This window comes from Miscanthus floridulus, chromosome 10 (assembly GCF_019320115.1).
Source record: "Miscanthus floridulus cultivar M001 chromosome 10, ASM1932011v1, whole genome shotgun sequence".
Lineage (NCBI taxonomy): Eukaryota > Viridiplantae > Streptophyta > Magnoliopsida > Poales > Poaceae > Miscanthus > Miscanthus floridulus.
The window spans coordinates 136,931,691-136,948,034 of record NC_089589.1 but is presented as its reverse complement, the minus strand read 5'-3'; the positions used below and the strand labels follow the sequence as shown (position 1 = coordinate 136,948,034).

Sequence of the window (16,344 nt, the reverse complement as noted above, 5' to 3'; positions counted from 1 at the left end):
GAGATTGGTAACCTTTACAACTGAAGAATCGACGGAGAAATCAAAGAAATCGACGGAGGAATCGAAGAATGGATGGAGGAACAATGGAGGGAGGGAGGAAGCAAGAACACTACTGCAGTGAGCTTCAAAATGTGCTGAGCTCGGGCTCGGGGAGGAAGGAGACAGCCGGAATATAAAGGGGGGACCTTTAGTCATGGTTGGTGGCTCCAACCGGGACTAAAGGTAACTTTCCAACCCCGGGCGTAGCCATGGCCCGGGAGTAGACCTTTACTCCCGGTTGGAGCCACCAACTGGGAGTAAAAGTATACCTTTAGTCCCGGTTGGTGGCTCCAACCAGGACTAAAGGTCCCTGCCACCTCTATCTTGCGCAGTAGCCGTTGGGCAGGGACCTTTAGTCCCGGTTGGAGCCACCAACCGGGACTAAAGGTATTTCTAGTTCTGGGCGCAAAAAATTCTGGGACTAGAGCCCATTTTGACTGAGGATCAAAGGTCTGTTCTCTACTAGTGGGAGCAGTTGCCGAGCAGCGTAAACTATCGCCGAGCAGCGTGAACCGTAGCCGAGCAGTATAACCCAAGTATAGCTTGCCATAAGGGTGTAAGGAGCTCAAGTTCATAATCGAAAATTTCCTCACAGTGGACCAAGTGTGCCCACTTAGAGCCCGACGACGAGAAAAGGAGATAATCTTCTTCAGCTTCAAGAGGCGTAGAGTCTTCCAGAATAAAGCAAACACATTCACCGCGAGGAGAAGTGTGCCCACTTAGTCCCCGAGCTTGACAGTAGATGACGTAGGCATGTGGTGCCAGGGTCCAAAGTAGAAAAAATAGAAGACCAGCCGAGTAGGCGGCCAGTCCCCGGGCGTAGCCCCAAAAAGCACATTCACCGTAAGGTGAAGTGTGCCCACTTAGTCCTCGAGCCTAACAGTAGGTGACATAGTCACGTGGTGCTAGGATCAGAAACACCAGTCAACTTGGAGAAAACAAAATCGTGAAGAAAAAACCCAGGAGTAACGGCTGTACAGTAGCCGTAACGGTTGGCGGAGATGTCAGCAAAAATTCGGCGAGCCGTAACAAATTGCCTAGGTAAATCGGCGATACAGGCCAGGGCTACGCGAAGGCCTAGGTAATGGCCCACCTCCAATTGCGGAGAAATCAGAGAAGCACAAATCGCGGGAATGGTTTCCCAAATACCCTCGAATGCGAAGAGGTGGGGGAAGTGCTTTATAACTGCGTCGCCGCACCCTGCGCTCAAACCTTTTCCCTTTGCCATTCCATCTTCCTCCTCAGCCCTCACATTTCCAGATTCACATCCACACTTGCTTCCGCCGCCGAACCCTAATCAGATTTGAGAGATGGCACTGAAGAAGGGAGTTGCCAAATCGAAGAAGACGAGCCCCAAGAAGGCGAGCGCCAAAACCCGACATGACAAAGAGTGGGTGCCGTCGCGAACGGGAGAAGCGGAGCTCAACAGATTGGTGGAAGCTGGCATTCTTCCTGATCACGCTACCGCCGGATGGCGGCCGGCCTTCGGTTAGCCCTTCCCAACGCCTCATACCGATGAAGTAGTGAAGGATTATTTCTAGCGTGGGTTGGGATTTCCTGTTCATCCATTCCTAAGGGATTTGTTGGAGCTTTGGGTGGTTAGTCTGTGCAATCTCCACCCAAATACCATTTTACACATCTCTATCTTCATCCATTTTTGTGATGCATATCTCAGAATCCTTCCCCATTTCAACCTCTTCCGACACCTGTTCTGGCTGAAGAAGAGAGGCGGTGGTGGTTCTAAGGTGATCGGCGGAGTGTACCTTCAGCTGCGCGATGGAATGGGCGGGTGAGTACCTTACTGTGCTGTTGAACACGTCAGTGAAGGGGTGGAACGCCAGGTGGTTCTACATGAGGCAGAGCCACCCGGCCGTCCGCTGCGACGCCGACCACATCCCGGAGAGCCAGAAGAGCTGGTCAGAGATGCCAAGCAGCGCTGATATGAAGCAAGTGTGGGAGCTGCTTAGATTAATAAAGGGTGTGAAGACCAACGACGGATTGGTGGCGGCGAGCTTTATAGTGCGCCGCATTCAGCCATGTAAGGAGAGAGCCACCCCGCCTTTGAATTTAAGGGGGAAACCGACGGTACCCGGGAGAGGCCAGAGATGCTGTCGAGGGACGTTGTGGAAGAGCGGGCTGCAGAGCTATTCGCTCCGTTTGCCTCATTCAGCATGTCAGGGTATACGAAACCCTTTAACTACAAGAATCTACCCCCTCAGGTAAATATCTAAGTTGTATGTTCCTAATGCTTTTTACCTTTTGTCATTTCCGAGCATTAGACTAATTCACTTATGCGAAGATCCACTCACAGGATAGGGCGGTGCACTTCTCGGGCGTGCCGAGGAGCGAATGGCCGAAGGGAGTAGACGCCCGGCCACCGCCGCAACCTGAGGAGGGAGCGGACAGCATCTCGTCGGAGAATCCGTCCCTGGTGTCGGAGAAAATCCGGGGGAAGAGGGCAGCGGCAGATGAACCGGGAGGCATCTCGCTTGGTGGCGACCAGGCCACTCGAACGCGAAGGACCGCGGTGTTCGAGTGGTCGGATAATGACGAAAGCCCGGTGGCTCCTCCACCGAGCACTGAAGCACCTCCGCGCAGGACGCGCGCGGAGGAACAAGCGAAGAGAGGCGAAGAAGTCCCCGAGCAGCGGGCAACTGGAGTCCCCGCGCAGCAGGCGACGGGAGTCCCCGAGCAGCAGGCGGAGGAAGTCCCAGAGAGACGGGCAGAATAGAGGCCGACGGTGGAGGAGGCGGGACCTCCACCCCAGAGCACAGAAGTCGACCCCACGGCCGTGCCTGGGTGCTCGGGTAGGCGTCACCGGTTCAAAAAATTGTACCGGCAGACCAAACCATAAGTAACCTTGCCATGGAGTTTCTTTGTTGTCGTTTCTTAGCTTCTTTATCTTTCGTTTTATGTTTTCCGCATATTTTCTTATTTTAATTTCATTTATTCCTTTAATTTTCAATTGATATTATTTTTTATTTTCATGTTTTACTTCTATTTTTTTGTATTCCATGATATAAATGAGATGTTCACATAGTATATGTTTATTTTCAAACTCAACAATAATCATATGTTTTTTTTCCTTTCTTCTAGTTCTTTTCCCTTTTCATCAGCTAAGGGAGTTGACATGGATCTAGTAGGTTGCATGCGCTAGATACATCCGGATCTAAACCCACTTGCATGCACACGCATATGGAAACCTCTTACATAAATGAGCCAGTTAAACAAGTGAAAGCGACCTACTGGCATCATTGAGATTGATGCTCTTCCTCTGATTTACAGCTGCCGGCCATTCGAGTTTGAAAAATTGACAACTTGTGGGGAGACTCCAATGCAATGGAAGTGTCGGATAAGGAAATCTCAGATAAGAAAATTGAAAAACAGTCTGGTTCTTTGCAAGTTTTAGGCGTCAGGTCGATTTTGCGTACTCACCCTACGGATCTTGGGACTGAATTGATGTTTATGATTTTTAAAGTTAACACTGATGGGCTGGATGGAAAAAAACATAGCCAATTTGCCACGGTGAAGACAGCTCAGTTTACATATATATGTTTGTGCCTAATATAAAACAGTTGCAACCATGCATGTAATATATGGGCCTAACCAATCAGCCAATTTTTTTTTCCTACACAAACAATGCAACTTGTACAGAATATAAAAAAAAATAGCATTGGTGTTCACATGGATCTGTCTGCAGCTGCACCTCTAGATTGCTGCCAAGCAATTGAAAATTACAAGTTGCCCTGTTGAAATCTAGTAAGAGATTCCAACGAACGGGCCAAGGCTACACAAGTTGCTGTATTTTTTTTTTTAATTCCAGGATAAGCATTCAATAGAGTAGCAGCACACGCGTCACATGTATAAATGACGAGATGGGGCGGGCTAAATGGGCTGCATGAGGTTCATAATTTCGGCGTCGCAGTAAGCACGTCCTAACAAGACCCTAATATAGTGATCTTGGCTGGCACGGCTTGAGTCGTAGTGCTGCTTAGGCCTTGCTAGTGGCCCATGGGAGGAATCTGCACGGCTCCCATTAAAGGGCGTCCAATATAGCGGCCCATTACCCTCATCCAATATATATAAAACAAGCACCGACTTCCCCGAAACCATTCCCTAATCCTTGTCACCCACTACGCCAGCACCATAGTTGCCATGCAGCCCGAGCCCGTCGGCCTGGCCTGAGGCCCATTTTTTTGCCCCGGCCTAAGCCCGGCAAGGCCCGGCGGCTAGTGGGCCCAGGCTGGCACGGCCTGGAGGAGCAGGCTGTGCCTGGGCCTTACCCTAGGCACGTGGGCCGCCACGTCACGGCCCGCTCTGGAACCGGCAGCCTGCTGGCGGCCCGGCCTGCCGCCACCCCGCGGCCCCTGCCCGCGCCCCACTTCCCGCTCCCCGCTCGCCCCCTCCACGCGCCCCACTCCCCGCTCGCACCCACCCCCGATTACTCGAACCCTAACTTCCTTCCCCTCCCCCTCCCCGCCGCCCTGCGCAGTCCCCTCCCCACGCAGCCGCGCCACACTCACTCCTCTACGCCGGCAGCGCCGCACTCCGCCCTCCCACGCGACTTTGCTCCCCCGTCCTCCGCTCGCCGGCAGGTGGCGCCGTGGGCTCCTTCCCTCCTCGTAGCCGCGCCTTGGGAGCAAGTGCGCCGGCCCCAGGCTCTGCGCCACGGGTGCGCTGCCCGGCCTGCGAGGCCGCCGGATCTGGCTCAAGCAGCTGCCTGCCTCCCTCTCTTTCCCCACCTCTCTCTTGTCTCTGCGGCCTGCACCGCCGTCGGCCTCGAGCACGACAGCCGGCTTCGGGTGACCGGATCTGGCATCCCGTTGCCTGCTCCGACGATTGAAACTGTGGATCTGCCTCGAGGCCAGGGCGAGCGCGCCGGCGTCGACCGCTGCCACCGCGCTCCCGTGTTGCCCCTCCTGGTCTTCCCTTTCCTCTCTCTAATGCCGCCAACGCGGCCGGCGGCCCCCTCGACCTCGACGTCGTCACCACCTGCTGAAGCGGACCTTGGGCTGGCCCGGCCTCCCTGACAGGCCGTGCTTACCGGGCCGGCCCGACACGAAAAACAGCCCAGCAGGCCATGCCTAGGCCGTCGGCCAGGCATGAAGCCTAGCTCAGCACGGCCCGGGAGGCACGGCGTGCCGTGCCGGCCCGAACCCCATCGGGCCGTGCCTAGCACGGGCCCGTGTCGTGCCGGGCCGGGCCGGCCCGTTGAACATCTATAGCCAGCACTGTTTTTTAGGGACGACTCAGGATGATTTGTAGGGGCGGTTTTGGCAACAACCTCTACCACAACGTTGCTAAAATTCGCTAATTTGTAGGGGCGGCTCTAGATTCAGCCGTCCCTACAATTAAATATCTAGAAATTCGCGATTCTGGGTCTAAAAAATAGCAAAAAAAAACAATACAATTTTTTTAATCCAGGGAGGCCCCCGTCGGTCAGCCACTTACCTCCAACTATTTTGCAAGTCGCGCCATTATTCCGGCGTTGTGTGGCTGTGGGGTTTCGAACCCACGACCTGCAGCATGTGCGCAGCCTCCTCTACCACTGCACCTCACACTCACTTATTATAATAATCCACGTGGTTCTCCAAATATTATACTAAACCGAACATAAATTGATTGTTTGAGGCCGTAAACGAATTCAAATGAAAAAGTTGTCAACTACAAAGTTTTATAACTTTTCAAGGTCTAGAACGTTCATTTTGGTAGTTTCTCCATCCAAGGTCGTTTACAAAATTTGAATTTCAAATTTAAAAAATTCAAATATAGTTTTTCATGACAAGATGATTTCAAATGAAAAAGTTGTCAACTACAAAGTTTCATAACTTTTCGAGATCTACAACTTTTGTTTTTGCTGTTTGTCCATCCGAGGTCGATTAAATAATTCAAATTTCAAATTTTTTGAAATTCAAACATAGTTTTCCTTGTCAAGATAATTTCAATTAAAAAGTTGTCAACTACAAAGTTTCATAACTTGTTGGGATCTACAACTTTTATTTTGGTAGTTTCTCCATCCGAGGTGGTTTACAAAATATGAATTTCAAATTTGAGAAATTGAAACGTAGTTTTCCTTGATAAGATGATTTCAAATCAAAAAGTTGTCAATTACAAAGTTTCATAACTTTCTAAGATCAACAACTATTATTTTGGTCATTTATTCATCCGACGTAGTAGTAGTAACATTATTCATAAATGTTACATATTCTTTTATAGTTTATGAAACTATAAGAGAGATATGTAAATTTTAGAACAATGTTACTACCAATTTATCGGATGAAGAAATGACTGAAAATAAAAGTTTTAGATCTTGATGAGTTTTACAACTTTTATGTTCATGACTTTTTCAGCTGAAATTATTTAGTATTCCAAAATGACGTTTGAAGTTATCATTTTTTGAAATTCAAAATTCAAATAGATAAAACACAGTCACATGAAAAGATAGATAAAATAATAGCTGTAAGAACACAATAAATTGATAGAGCATGATTTTAGATTTTTTTAGAAAAAAATCATAAAATTTAAAGTTAGTATGAGGAAGAAAAATTAGTTACAAGTTTTATCCAGAGATTAAAAAGAGAAATCAGAGTTCTTCAACAATTTCAAAATTTAATTTCAAACAACATTTTAAAGTAGTAAATGATTTCAAATGAAAAAGTTATAAATAGCAAAGTTTTTCATTATTTTTTGAGATCTATAACTTTTATTTTAGTCATTTCTCCATCCAAGGACATTTGAAAAAATTCAAATTTTATTCCTTAATATTTATTATTCGGCGTCTATTTGTAGGGACGGCTTAATATTGAGCCGCCCCTATAAATTAGGTCATTTGTAGGGACGGCTGGTTTGAGCACCATTTGTAGGAGCGGTTCAATATTGAGCCGTCTAAAAAAAAAAAAAAAAAAAAAAAAAAAAAAAAGACGCTGCTACGAATCTTTTCCAGCCTCACCACTCGATGTACTCTAGTCTTAGACCCGTTCAACCTTCTCCCCAGCTTAGATGTGCCAGCTGGCCCCATTCTTGGCATGGCTCCCTCCCAGGCCCCACGCATGGCGGCAGCGCGGCACCCCACGGCTCATGCCGGTCATGGGCGGCATCAATGGCGCCCCACGGCCCTCAGCCACGGTGTCGACGGAGCTCGCTCGAACCTACGCCCAGACGGAGACAGAACCCTAGTGCTTGGGTTATCACGGCTTGAGTCATAGTGACCTGCTTAGGCCTTGCCATGGGCTCACTGGCCGATCTAATTAAATGAACAGGTTACAGTCGTTTTGGAGTGCCACAGCAAAGCATGCTTGAAATAGTTACGATCAGTGTCTTTGTGAGGGCTCCAAGAATGGCAATGGTGACTGCGACAACATCGGCCTGGAATACCTCCCCACCCTTCGCAAACTTCAGGTGTCTATCGACTGCGGGCGTGCATCGGCTGCAGAGGTGGATGAAGCGGTGGTTGCACTGAAAAACGCAGCTGACGGACGTCCCAACCATCTCGCTTTGGAAGTGCAGAGGCATAATGGTAGATGTCAAGTGGTCTCGGTTGTCCGGGACACAGAGGTACGACGATTATTGCCATCCTGCCAATTATTTCTTTTTAATAGTTTGTAGGTTTTACTACAAATTATATGGTGATGTTATTTTGTTTCTCCTTCTCGTATTTAGGGACCAGGACAGATATCGTTCTATCAAGACGACTAGAGCAATGCAATGCAACTCCTCGCCAAGTAACAATTGATGGCAGGTGGTAGTTTAGCAACCGGACTTTCTCGTCTTGATAACCAACTCTTTCTCTCACCTTATATTCTCTCTCCAAATAGTACTTGATAAGTCCCAAATATATGTGTCTCCACTCAATACTACTGTATTTCATCTGTTCTAAATTGTAAGTCATTCATGCTTTTCTTAGATATACATAGGTTTTACTATGTCTATAGACATAATGTAAATCTAGGTGCATACTAAAATATATATACCTAGAAATTCTAAAACAACTTACATTTGGATCGGAGGGAGATAGGTTGTTTGTTTAGATGGGTGTTAAGGTAGACTAAATGATCTTTTGGAAATCACACCCGGAGAACATTAGTGTCTAGATGCTGCCCCTTTCTTGATAATTTGTAGACTTCACAAGAAGTTGTATGTCCTGTTTCACGCATGGGCATGTTTGCTTTCTCAACCAAAAGATGCATGAGAAACTGTGCAAAGAAATCCAGAGCTGGTCCTCGTCGTTGTTGGTCAGAGTTGTTTGTCTTTGTTGATGGAATCTGTGATATCTACGATGGGTTAAATAATATCCCACAAGTCAGAGATCCGCTATAATCTATAAAGTGGCCTGAGTGCACATGACATTGGTTTCCCTGCGATTAAATTACATCCAACCAGGCAGAGATCCGTTATTAGCGCTGAAGCAGCGTGCTTGCACATGACATTGATTCCCTAAACCCTACTTGTAGTATATATATTAGTACTATAATATCAATGTACCATTCCAGCGATGGAATCATGATGAGGCCAAAACGAGGTGCCACATAGTTATCGTTTGTTTCATAAAGCCTGCAAGTTCTTACAATGGATATTGAGCTGATTGGTTTGTGATTCGGATTGCTGTAGTTTATGTGCTACCGATGAGCTTTTACCCATTTTATTCATTCATGTAATGTGCATTTCTTAATAGAAGGCCGGGTCTTAATGAACGATCATGGTGAGTTTTCTTTCTTTCTTGCCCCAACGCAGTCGTGATGGCAAGCACAATATAGTTGATCAATTAGGTAACAAGCTAGGAAGAAAAATTCAGCTGCAAGTGGTAGCCGAAACAATCTTTCCGAGCTGAGTCGTCAAAAAACTGTGTTCACATAAAGTTCAATGAAATACCAAAGTACTAAATTTTCGCGGGATTCAGACCTTCGGAGCAGGCCTTCGCCCACAAGGGGCTGTTGTTGGGCATTTGAACTTGGACATATGCAATCCTTGAAGCTTAATCTATCATTCTCAGACTAATGATTTCTTTATTAAGTGCTCGCCTCTCAGTAATGTGTTCCCCTAGCAAAACCAAAGAAGACTTCATATTACATGACAGGAACTATGCGAACGAGCCAAGTTACTTCATAGAAGAACGAAGACAAAGAACGAAGGACAAAGGCAACTAATCCACTTCGCTATCAAGTGAAGTCAAAAGCAAGCAAAGGAGAATTAATTTGTCTTCAGGTTACGAAGACTCATCACCGACGATCCTTCTTCCGGAGTTTTTTAGAACAAGCTGAAATATTGTATCGAAGATGTAGTGACCAAATTGCCCTTAAACACAAAAGGGGTTGTAATAAGTAATAACATTAGGGGTATTTTAGACATTGTAGTAGGATTAACGAAGGCTTAGTCCTTTATAAATACCCCCCGACATGTACCGTACATGGACATGAAGCGAATACTCAATTGAGTTTAGTCTATCTCATGATGCTTGTGTGATCACTTTCACCTAGCACACCCCTAAGGCGGTACACTAAATGGGGGATCAAACGAGCCCACCAGGGGATCGGCCGAACCGCCTTTCCCCTAGGGATCGCCTGATGCATTGCACCCATAGGCGGTGGATCCAACGCCCAAGATGCCCCCTGGCTTCGGTTGATGAACCGCCTCCGAAGCTAGGCCTCCAAGGTCGGCCTAGGGGTTCGAGCGAGCACCCCCCCCCCCCCCCCCCTCCACACGACATTTTGTTTGGGATTCCCTGGGCCAAAGAGATATAACTGTTACATATATTCCATGTGAAAAGACCAGCAGCTCCGCATACTATTGAATGCGTGTGGCAGGTTTCAATTCCACTTTTCCTGAGCAAACTAGAAAACATGTACCGATGTCAGGAGATGGAAGTCATGTTGACGTAGGATAAGGCTATTTGGTGAACCAGGCTTTGTCTATCTTAGAGATCAAATTGGATGGTATATTTTTCTTTTTTTTTTTGTTTGGAATGGTCAGAGCCTTTCATGGTTGAGCAAAACGTCTCGGGTTCGAAAACAGAGATCAAAGACTCTGTCCTCGCTTCGATAGCTTTAGGACTAAGATAAGATTACACTTAAAATGACATGAAGCGAGTATATAAGATAAGATTGCAAGATGTAACTGGACGATTACTCCCGAGAAGGGGAGCGTTTTACTATTCGAAGGAGGCGACTGCTTGGATAGTATATGCACAGTTTATCGATGTTGCTGCCCCGCCAGTCTACTAGCTGATTTAAGTCCTGGCGAGTTTTCCATTGTCACTCTTTACCTGACCACTCTCCTGTACAAATGGAAATTCACTGTAGTCTAGCTTAGACTGATCCTCGCTCTTAACCTGGCACTTTATGAATCGTCTGCATCTTTGGCCACCCCATGGAACTCCTCTGCAGCAACTCCTACGGTCTCCTTGGTGAGTTGAAGCATTTTTCATTTCAAAAATATACACCGGCGTAGATTTTTCTTCGAGCTAAAACAGAAACAATTTAACCTAGCTTTTTGAAAAAAAATTCGAGGTTGATGTCTTTGTTGTTGAGCTATAAACAATTGATGACCTCAAATCTTTCTTTACAAATCGCTCCAACTTAAAGTTTCTTTACCTTGTTTCAGTTTGATTTATGTGGCAGTCACTCAGGAAACATAAAACAAGTGAGGGGGAGCAACTGGAACAAACTAGGAGCACTTGCATTCCCACAACACCACCATACCACCACCTCAAGCCAAGAAGATACCTAGCAGAGTGATTGACTAATCTTGTGATACTGTGAGTATGGACCTGGTGACGGGTGCGATGGGCAGGCTTCCCTCCAAGCTGCTAGAGCTGCTCAAGGAGGAGTACAAGCTCCAGAAGGGTGTCAGGTTGAAAGCCCAGTCCCTCTCCCGAGGGCTCCAGTGCATGCACGCCGCCCTCCGCAAGGTGGCGGCAGTGCCATGGGCCAGCTCAACGAGCAGGTCAAGATCTGGGCACGCGAGGTTAGGGAGGCTTCCTATGATATCGAAGATATACTGGACAGCTTCCTCGTGCGTGTTGATGGCCATGAGCAGGCTGATCTGAGCAGACTCAAACGCGCCATGAAGAAGATGGGAGAGCTGTTCAGCAAGGGCAAGGCTCGCCGTGAAATTTCGTGCGCCATCGAAGACATCACGAAGCAACTTCAGGAGATGACAGAGCGGCATGACAGGTACAGGGTCGATGATCTTGTGACCAAGCCTTCTGCCACAACATGTATCGACACTACCCCAGTTCTTCTCATCACTGTCGGTTCAAAAACCCCATTCACTGCCGGATTTTGAACCGATGGACAGTGGCATGTCAGCAGTGATGTCACTTGGCTATCAGTGCCGGCACTTCACCCGGCAGTGATAAGCTTTAAAAAAACAAAACAAAAAAAAAATACAGCAAGCATGCTCGCGGGCTACTGCCGCCACCGCCATCTCGTCGTCAAGCAGTTCATCCAAGAAACAATTCACACATCACATACAAAGGAGGAGGGATTCAACACATCACAAATCAACTCATCAACAAATCGAATCGATTCATACATCACACAGAAGGGTTCAACACAGCGGCGGATCCAAAGGGGGGGCTGGGGGGCTCCAGCCCCCCCTAATGGCTTGATTTCAAGCCTAATCACTGTAGCAAAAGCTTGATTTCACCATTAAATCTTCATGCAAATCAACATCTCCATTGTTTTAGCCCCCCCCCCTTATCCCGCATCGTGCATCCGCCACTGGTTCAACACATCACAAATCAACTCATCCACAAATTGATTCATACAACATAGAGGGAGGGGAGGGGAGGCCAGGAGGGGGAGAGAGTGAGATTCCGCCGGGAAGGGTGAGCTTGGTCTCACGCCGGAGGCCGTCCCTCGCCGCTCCAACGCAAGATCTGAGACCGCGCCCCTGGTCGTCGCCCCCATGATAGATCTGAGGTGATAGAGTGTGTGAGAGAGGAGAAAGAGCACATGGAAGGGAAGATTGCCGGGGAGAGAGAGTACCGTGAGCCGTGAGGAAGAAGAAGCCGCTGATGCTTCTCGCCCGCCCGCCACCGAGGTGGATCCGCGTGAGCCGACCGCGGTCGCCCGCCCGCCCGCGCTTGCGCCGGTCCACGCCCGAGCCGCGCTCGTGCTGGTGGCCGGTTGCCTGAGCCGTGGGGCCACACCTGTCGCGCCGATCGCGCAGCTTCCTCATGCCTGCGCCGGTCGTGCCGCTTCCTCGTGCGCGCGCCGGTCGCCGGCCGCTCACGCCGGTCGCGCTCGCACGAACCGCGGGGCCGAGGACATGGCGGAGGAATTTGTGAAGTCTGCCGACAAAGAGAGAGAGAGCGGAGAGAGGTATGGGTGGATGGACGTGAGTGATGGGTTAACTAGGCTGTATAAAAATTTCGGGTCAGGGAGATACGGATCAGTGCCGGTTGGTAGTATAGGCCCGACACTGATAGACAATCACTGCCAGAATATATCACCAACTGACAATGGAAATATACATCACTATCGGTTCTTAAGACAATCCGACAGTGATAGGATTTTTCCTTATCAACCGGCAGTGATGTGTTTATCAGTGTCAGTTTTAAAATTCCGGTAGTAATAGGGTCGACAGTGATGGTTTATTCTGTAGTAGTGCGATCCACGACTCTCGGCTCTCTAAACAAAAGTGTCACAGCTTGTTGGCATCGAAGAACCAAGGGATAAGGTCATAAAAATGCTGACATCAGTGGGGGAAGGCATGGAGACGAAGATATAGTCTCTATTGTTGGGTTTGGAAGGATAGGCAAGACTACTCTTGCTAAAGCTGTATATGAGAATCTGACAAATGATGTCCGTTTCAAAGCTTTTGTTCCAGTTGGTCAGTCCAGACTTCAAGAAAGTGTTAAAGGACACTCTCATTCGTCTTGACAGGTGGCATTATTCGAAGGAGTTCAATTTAACTATATGGGATGAAAGGCAGCTAATCGATGAACATCGGGAATTCCTCAAGGATAAAAGGTAGTCATATTCTTACTCAGAGCCTTTTTGTTAAGATTTGCATGTTGAACAATCATTTGGGGAATCTATAACCTGCAGAATGAATCTACTAAAAAAATAAATATATTAGTTTTCATTCTTTTGTTCTTATCTAATCACAGGATAGTATTTTCTAATGTTTTTCCTCTATTTAACTGTTTGTGTCATCTCGAATGATTTATTCCATATTTTTCATTTAACTATATGACACCTTCGTTTCCATGCATATAGGTACATCATTGTTATAGATGACATATGGGACGTACAATCATGGAACATAATAAGATATGCTCTTGAGGACAACAGATCGATTGGCAAGCAAAATAGTCATAACTACCCGCAATCATGATGTTGCCATGAAAGTTGGTTGTTCTTATAGCATGGAACCCCTTCTCTATGAGAGTTCTAAAGAATTCTACGGGAGAATATTTGGCTCCGAACAAAAATGTCCTAAAAATTTTGTGGAAATATCTGAAGAAATAATTAAGAAATGTGGAGGTGTGCCATTAGCTATCATTAGTACATCAAGTTTGTTGGCAAATAAGTTGGGAAATATGAAAGAGTGGTATGAGTTTTGTGAGTCTATTGGTTCGGGACTTGGAAGCAATCCTGATATGGAAAATATGAGAAAGATATTATCTTTGAGCTATTATGATCTACCAGCTCATCTGAAGACGTGCTTATTATACTTAAGTGTATTTCCAGAAGACTATGAGATTGAGAGTGATAGGATGATATGGAGGTGGATAGCTGAAGATTTTGTTCCAACTGGAGAACGGGGCAAAAATTTATTTGAGCTTGGAGAGAGTTACTTCATTGAGCTTCTAAATAGAAGCCTCATCCAGTCAGTATACATGGACGAGGAAGGTATACCGTGGGCCTGCCGTGTCCATGATATGGTGCTTCATCTCATTTGTTCGCTGTCAAGAGAAGAGAGTTTTGTTGCAATTATATTTGGTGACACCAAGCAAAACACACCTTCTTGGGGAAGCAAGGTTCATAGGTTGTCCCTCCATAATGTTACTTCGCCTACGATGGACATGTCAAAACTAAGGTCACTTACTATCTCCAATGATGCTATAATTAATTTGGTTTCATCCCTTTCATGTCATGGTCTTCTTCGTTTATTGGATCTAGAAGGCTGCAATCTTGGGGACCATAAAAATTTGAGTTTTGTTGGGAACTTATTTCACCTGAGTATTCGATATACTAGATATGCTGGTGAGCGCCCATTAGAGATAGGGAAGCTACAGTTTTTGCAGACATTAGACCTGTTGGAAACTAGTATAAAAGAATTGCCATCGAGTATTGTTGGGCTAAGACGACTAATGTGCCTGGGTCTTAATTGGACTATATGTCTGCCAAATGGATTGAGGAATCAAACATCCTTAGAAGTGCTATGGTGTGCAATTGTTGACTTTTGTGAACATTGCAAAAGAGCTAGGCCATTTGACGCAACTGAGGATCCTTACTCTCCAACTAAAATTGGACAAGGAAGCAGGATGTGATGATGAGGTCATTTGTAAAGCTTTAGTGGAGTCCCTAGGCAAACTGCAAATGATCAGAAATCTAATAGTAGTCTCGGAAGACGTGGTGATGAATCTTGAAGGTTCGCCGGAGTCTCTTGGCAACCTGTTCTATCTTCGTATCTATAGAACTAGTTTGTTGCCCACATGGATTAATCCTGGATTGCTTCTCCTCCTCTCCTCCCTGGACATTACGGTGGGTCAGGTGCGAAGGGAGGACATCCAAGTCCTTGGGATGCTGAAGGCTCTTCGCATCCTGAAAGTGAGTATGTCTGAGGATAACATACAAGTGCTGGGAAAGTTCGTGGTTGCCCCTGATGCCTTCCCATGTGCAAGACTATGCAGATTGTACGGTTTGAAAACTGTGCCGTCTATGTTCCCACGAGGAGCTATGCCCAGGCTTGAAAATTTTCATTTCCGTATCCACCTGCTGGATTTCGCTAATGGTGAATTTACTACAGATGGCCTGTCCTTGGACCACCTCCCGTCCCTTCGGAGGCTGTGTGTTTTCCTACATCTTGGAAAGGAAAAGGTCGACAAAGATTTGTCAATGAAACTTCAAGAGAAGCTGAGGCACGAGGCGGATGTCCACACCAACCACCCGTCCCTAGAAATATAAAAAATAGCGCCGATACTGATCGGATCGGATTCGACGTACGTGTCCCTGCCTGGAATACATGTACGCACTCCTTTCTTCTCCTGTATACACATGCGTCTTCTCCTGCTGTTTGTCCACACCAACACTCATGAGTTGTTCACTGCATGCATGCTTGCTTTCCGTAGCAGTATCTAATTTAACTGAGCAAATTAATTAATCTGTCAGCGGGTTTTCTTTTGTGTGCAGGGGCTTCAAAATGTCCTCTGCAAGTGCGTACCGGCACTTTGCCGAGTGTTGGAAGCTTTGCCGAGTGTATTTTATCGGACACTCGGCAAAGACGGTCTTTGCCGAGTGCCAAAAAAAATACACTCGACAAAAAAAAAAAAAAAACACTCGACAAAGATGGCTTTGCCGAGTATTTTTTTTCGGCACTCGGCAAAGATGTATTTTGCCGAGTGCCATTTTTCGGCACTCGACAAAATACGTCTTTGCCGAGTGCCTTTTTTCTGGCACTCGGTAAAGATGTATTTTGCCGAGTGCCTTTTTTTGGGCACTCGGCAAAATGCGTCTTTGTCAAGTGTCTTTTTTCTGGCACTCGGCAAAGATGTATTTTGCCGAGTGCCATTTTTTGGCACTCGGCAAAATGCGTCTTTGCCGAGTGCCTTTTTTCTGGCACTCGGTAAAGAGACATTTTGCCGTGTGCATTTTTTTTTTGGCCCTCGGCAAATTATTTTTTCAAAGCAATTTTTGAGGCCCTAAATGAATTCAAATGAAAAACTTTTTAACTACATAGTTGTATAACTTCTCAAGATCTACAAAGTTTATTTTGGTCATTTCTTCATTTGACAAAGCGACAATAACGTTGTTCATAAAATCTACATCTCTCTCATATCTCTCATATTAGTTTCATGAAAGTAGAAGAGAGATATACAAGATTTATGAACAATGTTACTACCACTATGTCGGATGAACAAATGACCAAAATAAACTTTGTAGATCCTGAGAAGTTATGAAATTTTGAAGTTGGCAACATTTTGATTTGAAATCATCTTGTCATGCAAAAACGACGTTTGAATTTAAAAATTTTAAAATTTGAATTTTTCAAAAGACCTCGGATGGAAAAACTTCCTAAATGAAAATTGTAGATCTCCAAAAGTTATGAAACTATGTAGTTGACAACTTTTTGATTTTA

At 46.3% G+C, this 16,344-nt stretch overlaps 1 pseudogene; it reads left to right on the top strand.

The window, feature by feature from the left end:
• The first annotated feature begins 10,795 nt into the window (after positions 1-10,795).
• LOC136489759 (disease resistance protein RGA5-like) lies at positions 10,796-15,173 on the top strand (annotated as a pseudogene).
• The last annotated feature ends 1,171 nt before the right edge of the window (positions 15,174-16,344 follow it).